The sequence below is a fragment of the Equus asinus genome, chromosome 12 (genome assembly GCF_041296235.1).
Source record: "Equus asinus isolate D_3611 breed Donkey chromosome 12, EquAss-T2T_v2, whole genome shotgun sequence".
In the NCBI taxonomy this organism is placed as follows: domain Eukaryota; kingdom Metazoa; phylum Chordata; class Mammalia; order Perissodactyla; family Equidae; genus Equus; species Equus asinus.
In genome coordinates, this window is record NC_091801.1 from 2952050 (window position 1) to 2963392 (window position 11343).

At 38.4% G+C, this 11343-nt stretch overlaps 1 long non-coding RNA gene across 1 annotated transcript in view; it reads left to right on the forward strand.

Moving 5' to 3' along the window:
- LOC139039871 (uncharacterized) overlaps positions 1 to 9505 on the forward strand; it is a 112098-nt gene extending 102593 nt beyond the window's left edge. Inside the window, exon 5 of the long non-coding RNA XR_011493084.1 lies at positions 5880 to 9505. This is a non-coding gene — a long non-coding RNA (uncharacterized lncRNA). The remainder of the gene's footprint in view (positions 1 to 5879) is intronic.
- Positions 9506 to 11343: the final 1838 nt, after the last annotated feature.

Consider the following 11343-nt stretch of genomic DNA (forward strand, 5'->3'; position numbering starts at 1 on the left):
CTTAATTCATTTTATCAAGCCAACATTACCCTGACACCAAAACCAGACAAGGCAACACAAAAAAAGAAAATTACAGGCCAATATCACTGCTGGACATTGATGCAAAAATCTTCAACAAAATACTAGCAAATTGAATACAACAAAACATTAAAAAGATCATACAACATAATCAAGTGGGATTTATTCCAGGGATGCAGGGATGGTTCAACAACCATAAATCCATCAATGTGATACACCATATTAACAAAATGAAGAATAAAAATCACACAATCATCTCAACAGATGCAGAGAAAGCATCTGACAAGATACACATCCATTTATGATAAAAACTCTGAGTAAAATGGGTATAAAAGGAAAATACCTCAACATAATAAAGGCCATATATGACAAACCCACAGCTAATATCATTCTCAAAGGAGAAAAACTAAAAGCTATCCCTGTAAGAACAGGAAAAGACAAGGACCCCCACTTTCACCACTCTTATTTAACATAGTGTTGGAAGTCCCAGACAGAGCAATCAGGCAAGAAAAAGAAATAAAAGGGATCCTAACTGGAAAGGAAGAATTGAAACTGTCACTATTGCAGATGACATGATTTTTTACATAGAAAACCCTAAAGAATCCACCAAAAAACTTTTAGAAATAATAAACAAATATGGAAAAGTTGCAAGGTACAAAATCAACATACAAAAATCAGTTGTGTTTCTATACGCTAACAACGAAGTAGCAGAAAGAGAAATTAAGAATATAATTCCGTTTACAATTGCAACAAAAAGAATAAAATACCTAGGAATAAATTTCACCAGAGGTGAAAGACCTGTACACTGAAAACTCTAAAACATTGTTGAAAGAAATTGAAGACACAAAGAAATGGAAAAATATTCCATGCTCTTGGATTGGAAGAATTAACATAGTTAAAATGTCCATACTTCCTAAAGCAATCTACAGATTCAATGCAATCTCTACCAAAGTTCCAATGATATTTTTCATAGAAATGGAACAAAGAGTCCTAAAATTTATATGGAACAAGAAACCCCAAATAGCCAAAGGCATCCTGAGAAAAATGAACAAAGCTGCGGGGCCAGCCTCATGGCGGAGTGGTTAAAATTCCCCAATCTTGGCTTCAGCGGTCTGGATTCACAGGTTCAGATCCTGGGAGCAGACCTACTCCACTCATCAGCCATGCTGTGGAGACATCCCACGTACAAAATAGAGGAAGATTGGCACAGATGTTAGCTCAAGGCTAATCTTCCTCAAGCAAAAGAGAGGATTGGCATTGAATGTTAGTTCAGGGTGAATATTCCTAACAACAACAACAAAAAGAACAAAGCTGGAGGTATCACACTCCCTGATTTCACAATATACTACAAACTATAGTGACCAAAACAGCATGGTACTGGCAGAAAAACAGACATACAAATCAATGGAACAGAATCGAGAGCACAGAAATAAACCCACACACATATATGAACAGCTAATTTCAACAAAGGAGCCAAGAACACACAATAGAGAAAGGAAAGTTTTTTCTTTTTTTTTAAAAGGTTTTATTTTTCCTTTTTCTCCCCAAAGCCCCCAGTACATAGCTATGAATTTTTAGTTATGGGTCCTTCTAGTTTTGTCATATGTGGTGCTGCCTCAACATGGCCTGATGAGCGGTGCCATGTCCACGCCCAGGATTCGAACTGGTGAAACTCTGGGCTGCTGAAGTGCAGTGCAGGAACTTAATTACTTGGCCACGGGGCCAACCCCAGGAAAGTTTTTTCAATAAATGGTGTTGGGAAAACTGGACAGCCACATGCAAAAGAATGAAAGCAGACCATTATCTTGCACCATGCACAAAAGTTAACACAAAAATGGATTAAAGACTTGAATGTAAGAGCTGAAACCATTAAACTTCTAGAAGAAAACATAGGCAGTATGCTCTTCAACATCGGTTTTAGCAGTATATTTTCAAGTACCATCTCTGACTGGGTAAGGGAAACAATAGAAACAATAAACAAATGGGATTACATCAAACTAAAAAGCTTCATGGGGGCCTGCTCTGTGACCGAGTGGTTAAGTCTGCATGCTCCACTTCAGCAGCCCAGGGTTTCATAGGTTTGGGTCCTGGGCATGAACCTAGCACAGCTCACCAAGCCATGATGAGGTGGTATCCCACATAATAGAACTAGAAGGACCTACAACCAGAATGTACAACTATGAACTGGGGGGCTTTGGGGAGAAGAAGAAGAAGAAAAAAAAATCTAAAAAGCTTCTGCACAGCAAAGGAAACCATCAACAAATCAAAAAGACAACCCAACAATTTGCAAACCACAAATCTGATAAGGTGTTAATATCTAAAACATATAAAGAACTCATACATCTCAACAACAAAAAAACTGACAATCCAATTAAAAAACGGGCAAAAAATCTGAACAGACATCTTTTCAAAGCAGATATACAGATGAACAACAGATACGTGAAAAGCTGTTCAACATCATTAACAGGGAAATTCAAATCAAAAGTACAATGAGATATCACCTCACACCCGTCAAAATGGCTATAATTAACAAGACGGGAAACAAGTGTTGGAGAGGATGTAGAGAAAATGGAACTCTCATACACTGCTGGTAGGAGTTTCAAACTGGTGCAGCCACTATGGAAAACGGTACAGAGATTCTCAAAAAATTAAGAATAGATCTACCATATGATCCAGCTATTCTACTGCTGAGTATTTATCCAAAGAACATGAAAACACAAATGTGTAAAGATACATGCACCCCTATGTTCATTGCAGCACTATTCACAATAGTCAAGACTTGGAAGCAACCTAGGTGCCCATCAAGGGACGAATGGATAAAGGAGATGTGGTATTTATACACAATGGAATACTACTCAGCCATAAGAAATGATGAAATCCAGCCATTTGTGACAACATGGATGGTCCTTGAGGGTATTATGCTAAGCGGAATAAGTAAGAGGGAGAAAGTCAAATCTTGTATGATATCACTCATAAATAGAAGATAAAAACAACAACGAATAAGCACATAGTGACAGAGATTGGATTGATGGTTACCGGAGGAGAAGGGAGGGAGGAGAGCGAAACGGGAGATTAGGCACATGTGTGTTGTGATGGATTGTAATTAGTCTTTGGATGGTGAACATGTTGTAATCTACACAGAAATTGAAATATAATGATGTACACCCGAAATTTATATAATCTTATAAACCAATGTTACCACAATAAAAAAAAGAAATACTTGAGTGGTAGGGTTTATCTCATAGTATTAGAATAATAAAGAAAAAAAAAGACTATTAGTAGAATTAAGACTATTTTTCAGATGAGAGATTAAGAGAAAAATATTTTATTATGACTATTTTATTGATGCTATAGATTGCATCTTCACAATTTTTCAATTTTCCCTGCAAAAGATATCTGTACCAAAAGCTGCCCTTTCACTGCGAGAGCACAAGTGTGAACAGCTGTTTTCAGAGGTCATATGACTCTTATTTCTAGAAAATTAAAGACGTTACCTTTTGCTCTGTGATTAATTGCATTCCATAATTAGGGAGCTATAACCAAAATTTGAAAGGAGAAGAGACAAGATCAGATTAGTCACAAAGCACAGGATGAAAATTAAAATCCTTAAATTAAATTATTTGGGGAAATAAAATGACAGCAATCATTGTTCTAAGCTTTCTAGGTATATCAATAAAGGATAACGGGGTTTGAAGACCCTCAGATTAAAAACAAAGGTTTTTCTTAATTCACGAATCAAGTTACATTATTAATGGCTGTTTCTTATAGATGACTTTGAAAGTGTAAAAGCAACAAAGAGGAAAGAAGAAGTTTTAACACTTCAATTCATTGCTAACTACAGTCACCATTCCTGCTCGGTGCCCCTGCTCCCCCGGCCCCCAGGAAAAGCAGGAAGCATTTCTGTGCCCTTTGAGGAGAAAAGAAGAGATTTGTGGGATTCGGCAATTTGTGGCATTTCCTTCATCCATCCCACCCCTTCATCACTTTGTCTGCGGAAGAACAGAAGGAGGAGCAGGCAGCAGCTGTGTGCACCAAACCCCTGAACTGACATTACAGGGATGTCAAGGCAGGAGAGTGTCTGGCTCAAGCAATTACTAAGAATTTCTCCTAAATGGGTGCAAAACACAACGTAAAGCTCTTCATGACTTGCCCGCCGGTCCCTCGAGCAAACTACTTAGTCCCACCGAGTCTTGGTTTTCTCACATACTAAAAAGAAGATAAAAATACTTTCCCTATCTACTTAATCTTCCTGTTGTAAAGCTCAAATTATGTGCATATATTATAAATAATACATATATATAAGTTATAGCATATATATAATTGTATATATTATTTATGAAAGTGTTTTGGAAAAGGAGAAAGTATTATACAAATCTTGGTACCTGTGACAATAAAAGCAGACTCTTTACATTATACATTATTAGGTCAAGAGAGAAGTGAGACTTGCAAATTCTTCTTCAAACTGCCATTTTGTGCTTATTTAGAAAAGTTACTTAGCTCTTCTTTTTTCCTCATTTACATGAAAGAATAATAATAATGATGACAGCACCATTTAAAAGGTCGCTGGCTGTACAAAGGACTTCTCATGCATCATCCAAGGCCCATGACAGCTCAGAGATGAGCAATTCAGGCCAGGACAGGGTGAGGCAAGTGAGGCCCTCACTTCAGGTACAGAACTTAAGGGGGCACCAAAAAACTCAGTTATCCAGATAAATATTTCAATGTGATATTTTAAGAAATCAGAAGTTACCCAAGTAAATCGATGATGAAGAAAATAACATCTTAAATAAAGACGAGGCAGTTATCTTTTGTAACTTTGAGCAAATTAACTTCTTTGTGCCTCCATTTCTTTATATAAAATGGGGAAAATAATAACAATAGTAATACCTACTTCTCAGGGTTGTCATGAAGATTCGATGATTTAATGTATGTAAAGTGACTGGAAGATTGCCTGACACATTTTAAATGCTTGGAACGTGTTGAAAGCATCTAAGTGTATCATGGTGGCTGGTTTTTCAATTTTAAAAGTGAGAAATCTGAGACTGAAAGAATTTAAAGGGCTTGCCCAAGCTCACAAAGCCAGTGACAGGCCTGACCCTCAGGAAGCTGTATTCCAGAGCCCTTTTCTGAATCACTGGACTCCGTGTTTCTCACCAGGATGTTAGGAAAACAACAGGCTCTTAGAGGACTGTGTGTGCAAGTGTGTGTGTGTGTGTGCATGGGCGCCAGGGTGGGCACCTCGCTGGTAGGCGAGTGAGAGGTTTTAAAAATCGCTCAAAATTCTACCTAACATTCGTGTGTTGACTGAGAAGAGCTAACTAGGTGGCGTTGCTTACAGAGGCGGAAAGGGAGACGGGAGACATACCCTCCTGGGGACTGCGGGGCCGTGGGAACGGGTCCCATCTTCCCTGAAGAGGCTGACAGGTTGCACAGCCGGTCCCTGTTCAGTACGAGGGCCACCGTCCTCGTGAGGAAGTACGTCAATAGTGAGGACTCAGTATACGGCTTTGCCTTGTCCGCTTGGTTCCTTTGAATTAAGCTCTAGACATATTTTAAAAAGGAAAATACCCAGAATTATTTGTTAACAGGATGGGTGGGAAACACCACACACGTGTGTTTACACAACTGTATCCACAACATACAATTCGTGGCACGGGAAAACAGCACTCTTTTATTTAAAGAGCGCGTGGTGTTAATTCTTTCTCGTAGTAAAGCGAGCCAGGGATTCTTTGTGTGGCTTTCTGGCCTGGTCACAGTTGTGCTTTCTAAGAATAAAGCTCGCTTGTTTCCCCTTGTGACTCAGTGCTATCCATCCTGACCACGTCTGTGCTAACTGCCTCTTGTATGTATCTCTCATCCAGATTTTGGAAGACAATTTCGTTTCTTCTTGAATGAAGAGAGGCAAGTTAGAGGATTAATTTCTGTTCGGCTTCTTTCGGATATTTCCTCACTGAGTACTAGAACGATTTAAAGTACAAAGCTCTGGCTTCTCGTCTGAAGATTAATCCCATACGCTGAAAAGGGATACCCACACTCGTGCAGAAATATGACAAAACGGGCATGAGAAAGTTTATATGACATGTGAGAAGAGAACCTCTGTTTACCAAATGCTGAAATTTGCCCCATGGCCTTTTCACAACGTGAACATATTTCACAACTTCACAACTTGTAAGCAGCTGGTTCAGCAAATGGAAAACACACCTTTTACCACCCTTCTGTCTGGGATCTGCCACTGACTAACAGTGTAACTTACTGTGGCTAACGTAGGACCCTTCTAACAAACTTGTGCAGATGAAATAAGATAAAACATGCAAAGCATTTAGAAGAAGGCATGACAGTAACTGATCAAAAATGCTACTTCTTCTGATATCACTATTATCTTGGAAAAAGTCTTAAAACGTACGAACAGAATCACACCGCTTTTAATGAGTGTGGATGCTGACCTTCTTGGATCCAGAGATCCTTGTTTTATTCACAGTAAAGTAGCTGACATTCCTCCTTCCTTCCTCTTTGTCAGCAGCTCCCATTTCCTCGCCTATCTGTAAAAGAGCTTCAGAATGTGAAAGGCAATGAAGTTTTAGACAATATGCATCACAAGTAAAATTATTCTGTGATTATTTTATTATATCGACCGTCTCTTTTCTTGCCTGGTTGTGAAAGTGGGATAAAATGGAGATGTCCTTCTCTGTTTTCACTAACAGAGCCAAAGCTCTGTTTTCTGGATTCTGTCCAGTGAGTTTCCAGACGAAAGTCCTCCTTAATGCTGTTCTGTGCACTCCGCGCCATGTGTGTGTCTTGCCGTCCTACAAGGTCTAGTTCAGTGTTAAATGGGCCGCTACGTGTACAGGACACATGGTGTATATTAAATCTAAAGAGCAAGCAGGTCTAGTGTACATTCATGATTACAGTCAGAGTAGCTTTTACTCCTTAAAAACGTAAATTTCAACCCAAGAATTTTCTTAACCAAGTAGAGAAACCCTTGTAATAGAGCACAGCGATGCAATGATTTTGATTAACAATTATGTTATGAAAGGTAAACACAAAACTTTTAGAACCTGATGGTGGTTTTCAAAAGCAATAACCTTATTCAAGAGCCAGAGAGTATATTATTTAACAGAATTGGTCTTAGCTTCTCTGAGCCAACCCAATAATACACAAGTTCCCATCATGTTCTAATTAAAAAGAAGAGCAGAAAGGATGGCATCCAATGTGGGGGAAAGAAAAAAACCCAGAAATTTAAGATAACCTTTTAAAAATTCCATCAGTGTTTCTTCCTCTTGGAGAATTATATGCAACTTCAATGGATACTCAAAGAGTTCTTTCCATGATTGATTTTTGAAAGCATTGAAATTAAGTAATTTGTCATTTTTTAGTGCTCTTTTAGCAAATGCATGTATATATATTTTTTCTGAATTTTTACAGCAGCTAGAAACAGCAGAAAATGTATTTCACCAGGAGAGTAAGAGAGAGAGACAAAAACGGTATATGGGAAAAAGAAAAACCGATGTGGAAAGTGAATGACATTAATTTTGTTGGTTGAAAACATTCCCTGATATGAGAGTATAAGAAAATAAAATCAAGAAAAAAGCATCTGCCTTCAAATTATTGAAGGCAGCTGACTAGGTCACCATACTTAGGACATGGAATTTTATCAGTAACTAAATTTAAAGTTCTCAACAGTTGATTTTTAATTTCTTTATGATAAGTTCGTGTTCAAATGCAAATATAGTTCAATGTCGCTGTCTCCAAATAACACTAAATTGATGTAAAAATGTGACAGATGAGGGCTTTAATCCACCATCTCCACTCGGGAAAAGACCTGCGAGCTCAGAGAGGGGTCCCTTCAGAGAGAAGGAGGCACTCAGCACAGCGCTTAGCTGGCACTGGTTGTTCTTTGGAGGCGCCCAGAAGGCACGCCTGGGCTCTGACTGCTTCACGGCTGAGCCGCTGCGCTCTGCCTTAGACACCGACGATGCTCTCAGGCCTGTGCCTCAGCTGCATTTACTAGATCCCGAGGAGAATGTGGCAAACGAGTGTCTGGCCAGCGAAAACGCCCCCCAACTGCTGGAAAAAATGCATCTTGTGTGCACCCTCGTGAGGCCTGGCCAATGGCCTTTCACTCTGGTGAGAAACACCAATGTTTGTGTTTAGTAGAGATTACATGAAATCCTGTGATTCTGCCTCCTGAATGTTTCCACCTGCTTTTTCCTTCTCTAGCACTATTTTTCTATTCCAGAAAATTATATTCTCTCGCCTGCCTGGGAATGGCTTCTCAAGGGATCCACTTGCCTCCACTCTGCACCCTGTCTCCCCCCTCCCCAAGTTGTTTCTCTACCCTGTAGCCAGCACTGACCCTTGAGAACGCACACCTGATCTTAGCCACATGGGTCTGTCCTGCTCCCCTTCCTCCCGCACCCCCACCTCCAACCTACGGCTTCTCATTGCTCTGAAGGTCAAATACAGTAATCATTAACACAGCTTATCTGTAGAGCTGAGCCATCCCCATGACTCTGGCCTCATTTTCAAGCATCTTCCTCCTTGCTTGCCTTGTTCCATCCTCAAGAGCCTCTTTCAGTCCCTTGTACTTGCTGCTCCCTCCCACCACATGGCCGTTTCATGTGCTGCTCCCTTCACCCAGAAGGCACCTTGCCCTCCCCTCCTCCTCTCTCCTAGCACCTCGCAGTGCCACTTCCTCAGAGAAGCCTTTCCTGAGCCTCCGTGGGTCCAGCCACTCATCATGACTCTCGCAAGAGTGGCAATTAAACACTTCCTGTGTGATAATTTAATTAATGGATCATTTTGAGAGCAAGCACAACCTCTCACAGCTGGGCTATTTAAAATTTAATAGAGTAGGCCTAGGTAAGAGCAGAGACAAGATTGAATGTGAGCTAAAAATAAGCAATAATCATGGCACCTGTGTCAGAAAACAGCAAGAACCAAATATCAGCTAAGCTAATTTAGCATTTTAAATCCTTTTAAATTCAGCTTTTGGAAAGACTTTGATTGAATTTTGAAGAGTCAGAGAAGCCATTTTCTTAACGTTTATTTCTTAGCTTCCTGCCTCTAAACACAATGGACTTCCTTTAAAAATTGTCTTGAGATTTTTAAGTGTTTAAATGCAGCGTTTTCTCTGCAGATACATATTTCTCTCAGATACAGATGAAACTTATATTTTCCTAATTTTATATATCTTAACTGTATGCCTTGCAGCTTTTGGCCATAGTTATTTTGCCCACGTGATATGTAAAGTTTATGTACGTAAGTTTATTATAAATGCTACTGACAAGAAAGGATGTACAAGACAAAATTTACAAATAATAGCAACCTCTAAAGCACTTTTTGTTGCAAATTCCATGTAGCCAATGGCTCTCATAGAATTCTTTCACTGTAATTTGCCAAAATCTTACATCCACAGTCAACCTATACGTGCAACTGGCAAATGAGTATAGTTCTGAAATGAATTTGGTTTATATTTTCATTTACACTAAGTGAGAAAAAAATAAAACAACAAATACATTTGTCCAAACTTTACTTGTTTGTCAATGATGTACGCAGCTTCTTTACTAAATTAGGTAATAGTTTTTGAATACTGGAAGATTATTTCCTCATTTTTTTTGTGCTATTCACAATGTAATGGCTAAAAGCAAAACAAATTTTTAAGTATAATTTATGTTACTAGCATTTTCTCCATCACTTTTTAAAGCCTAGACCAGTGCTCTCCAATAGAAATATAACGTGAGCCACATGTATAATTTCAATTTTCCAGTAACACTAAAAAAAAACAGATTAAAGTTAATCTTGATAATGTATATATTTAACCAAATATATCCAAAATAGTATCACTTCAACATGTAGTCAATATAAAAATTATTAGTGAGATGTTTTACTTTTTTGTTCATACTAAGTCTTCAAAATCTGCTGTGTATTTTATGCTTACAACACATCTTAGATTAGACTAGTCACATCAGTGCTCAAGCGGCACATGTGGCCAGTAACTACTGCACTGAAAAATGCATCTAGACAATCAACGCAACAGTAAATCAAATAATGATAGATAGTATTTGCCATTTTCTGTGGGGTAAACACTCCCCTGATGGTCAATTTCAAGCTGTCAGTGTGACAGTAAGAGATGCACAGTTGTACATTGCTGTGTAGTATTTCTACCAAACAGCCATGATACATAACTTTAAGCCCATCGATAAGAGTAAAATGTAGTAAAATAATTAGGAATTAATGAGTTTGGAGCATTTCTTGCCTTTGTTTCTGATATAACTTATTTAACTGCAGGTTTGTGTAGTTTAATTTTAAATAATGGCTGTGTTTAACAAATGGCTCCAAAAATTCCTGGAAATTTTACAATCGACTTCCAGGAACCACTATGAGACTACTTCAGAATGCTACTAAGTCATCAAAATGGGTAAATGTCACAAAAGTGTGCTGGTGAATTAAAAAACCTGGCTCGGGAGATCACAAAAGCATTGCAATCTTATCTTCCTCCAAATCCAAGTGGTGCATTTAATTAAAGTTGATCCATTTGTGGGGATCGGGAGAGCTAAATGTCAGAAAAATATTTGGTATAAAATAAGTTTCCTTTAGCATTAGAGATGTTGAAGTAACAATAACAGAGTGGTTGAGAGCATGGGCCTTGGACTCAGACAGCCCTGCATTTGCTATCTAGCTCTGTTATGTCATGATTTGTTCAACTGAGCAAGTGTCATAATCATTCTGAAATTGTCTATGTATCTATAAATGAGAATAATAAAGTCTACCTTTCTGGTTTCCTCTAAGTATGAATTGATGCAATGTTGCCTTTTCCAAAGTATGTTCCACCAGACACTGATTTTGTGAAATGTTAATATGTATAAATTTGGGAAAATTCTGGTTAGATAAGTTAGGAATTTTAAATTTTTCAGAGTATTTAAATAGTTAAGAAAGGGACATAATAGGGAACAGTCTTGAAGTGTGTTTCCTATTGATGGCTATTTGTACTGAGTGTCTTGAGGGCCTCTTCACTGTATTCTGAGCACACGCAGATACATAGTTACAGAGCGCTCAGCATAGGGCTGATAAATGACCACATGCTCAATAAAGAGGAACAACAATATTGTCACTAATAATATTAAAAATAATGCTCTGCCTGGTACACGATGAAATACGACCCTTTTCTAGCCAAGGTCTGGTGGTCAGTCAATGGGGAAATAAAGTCCTTGTGCACAACCAGATGGGCCAAGGACATTAGAGACAGGAATTACGTGAACCCTTCATAGGTTTTTTTTTAGATTCAGATAGAATAAGACCATAATGTACTGAAAGAGAATTGAAAAG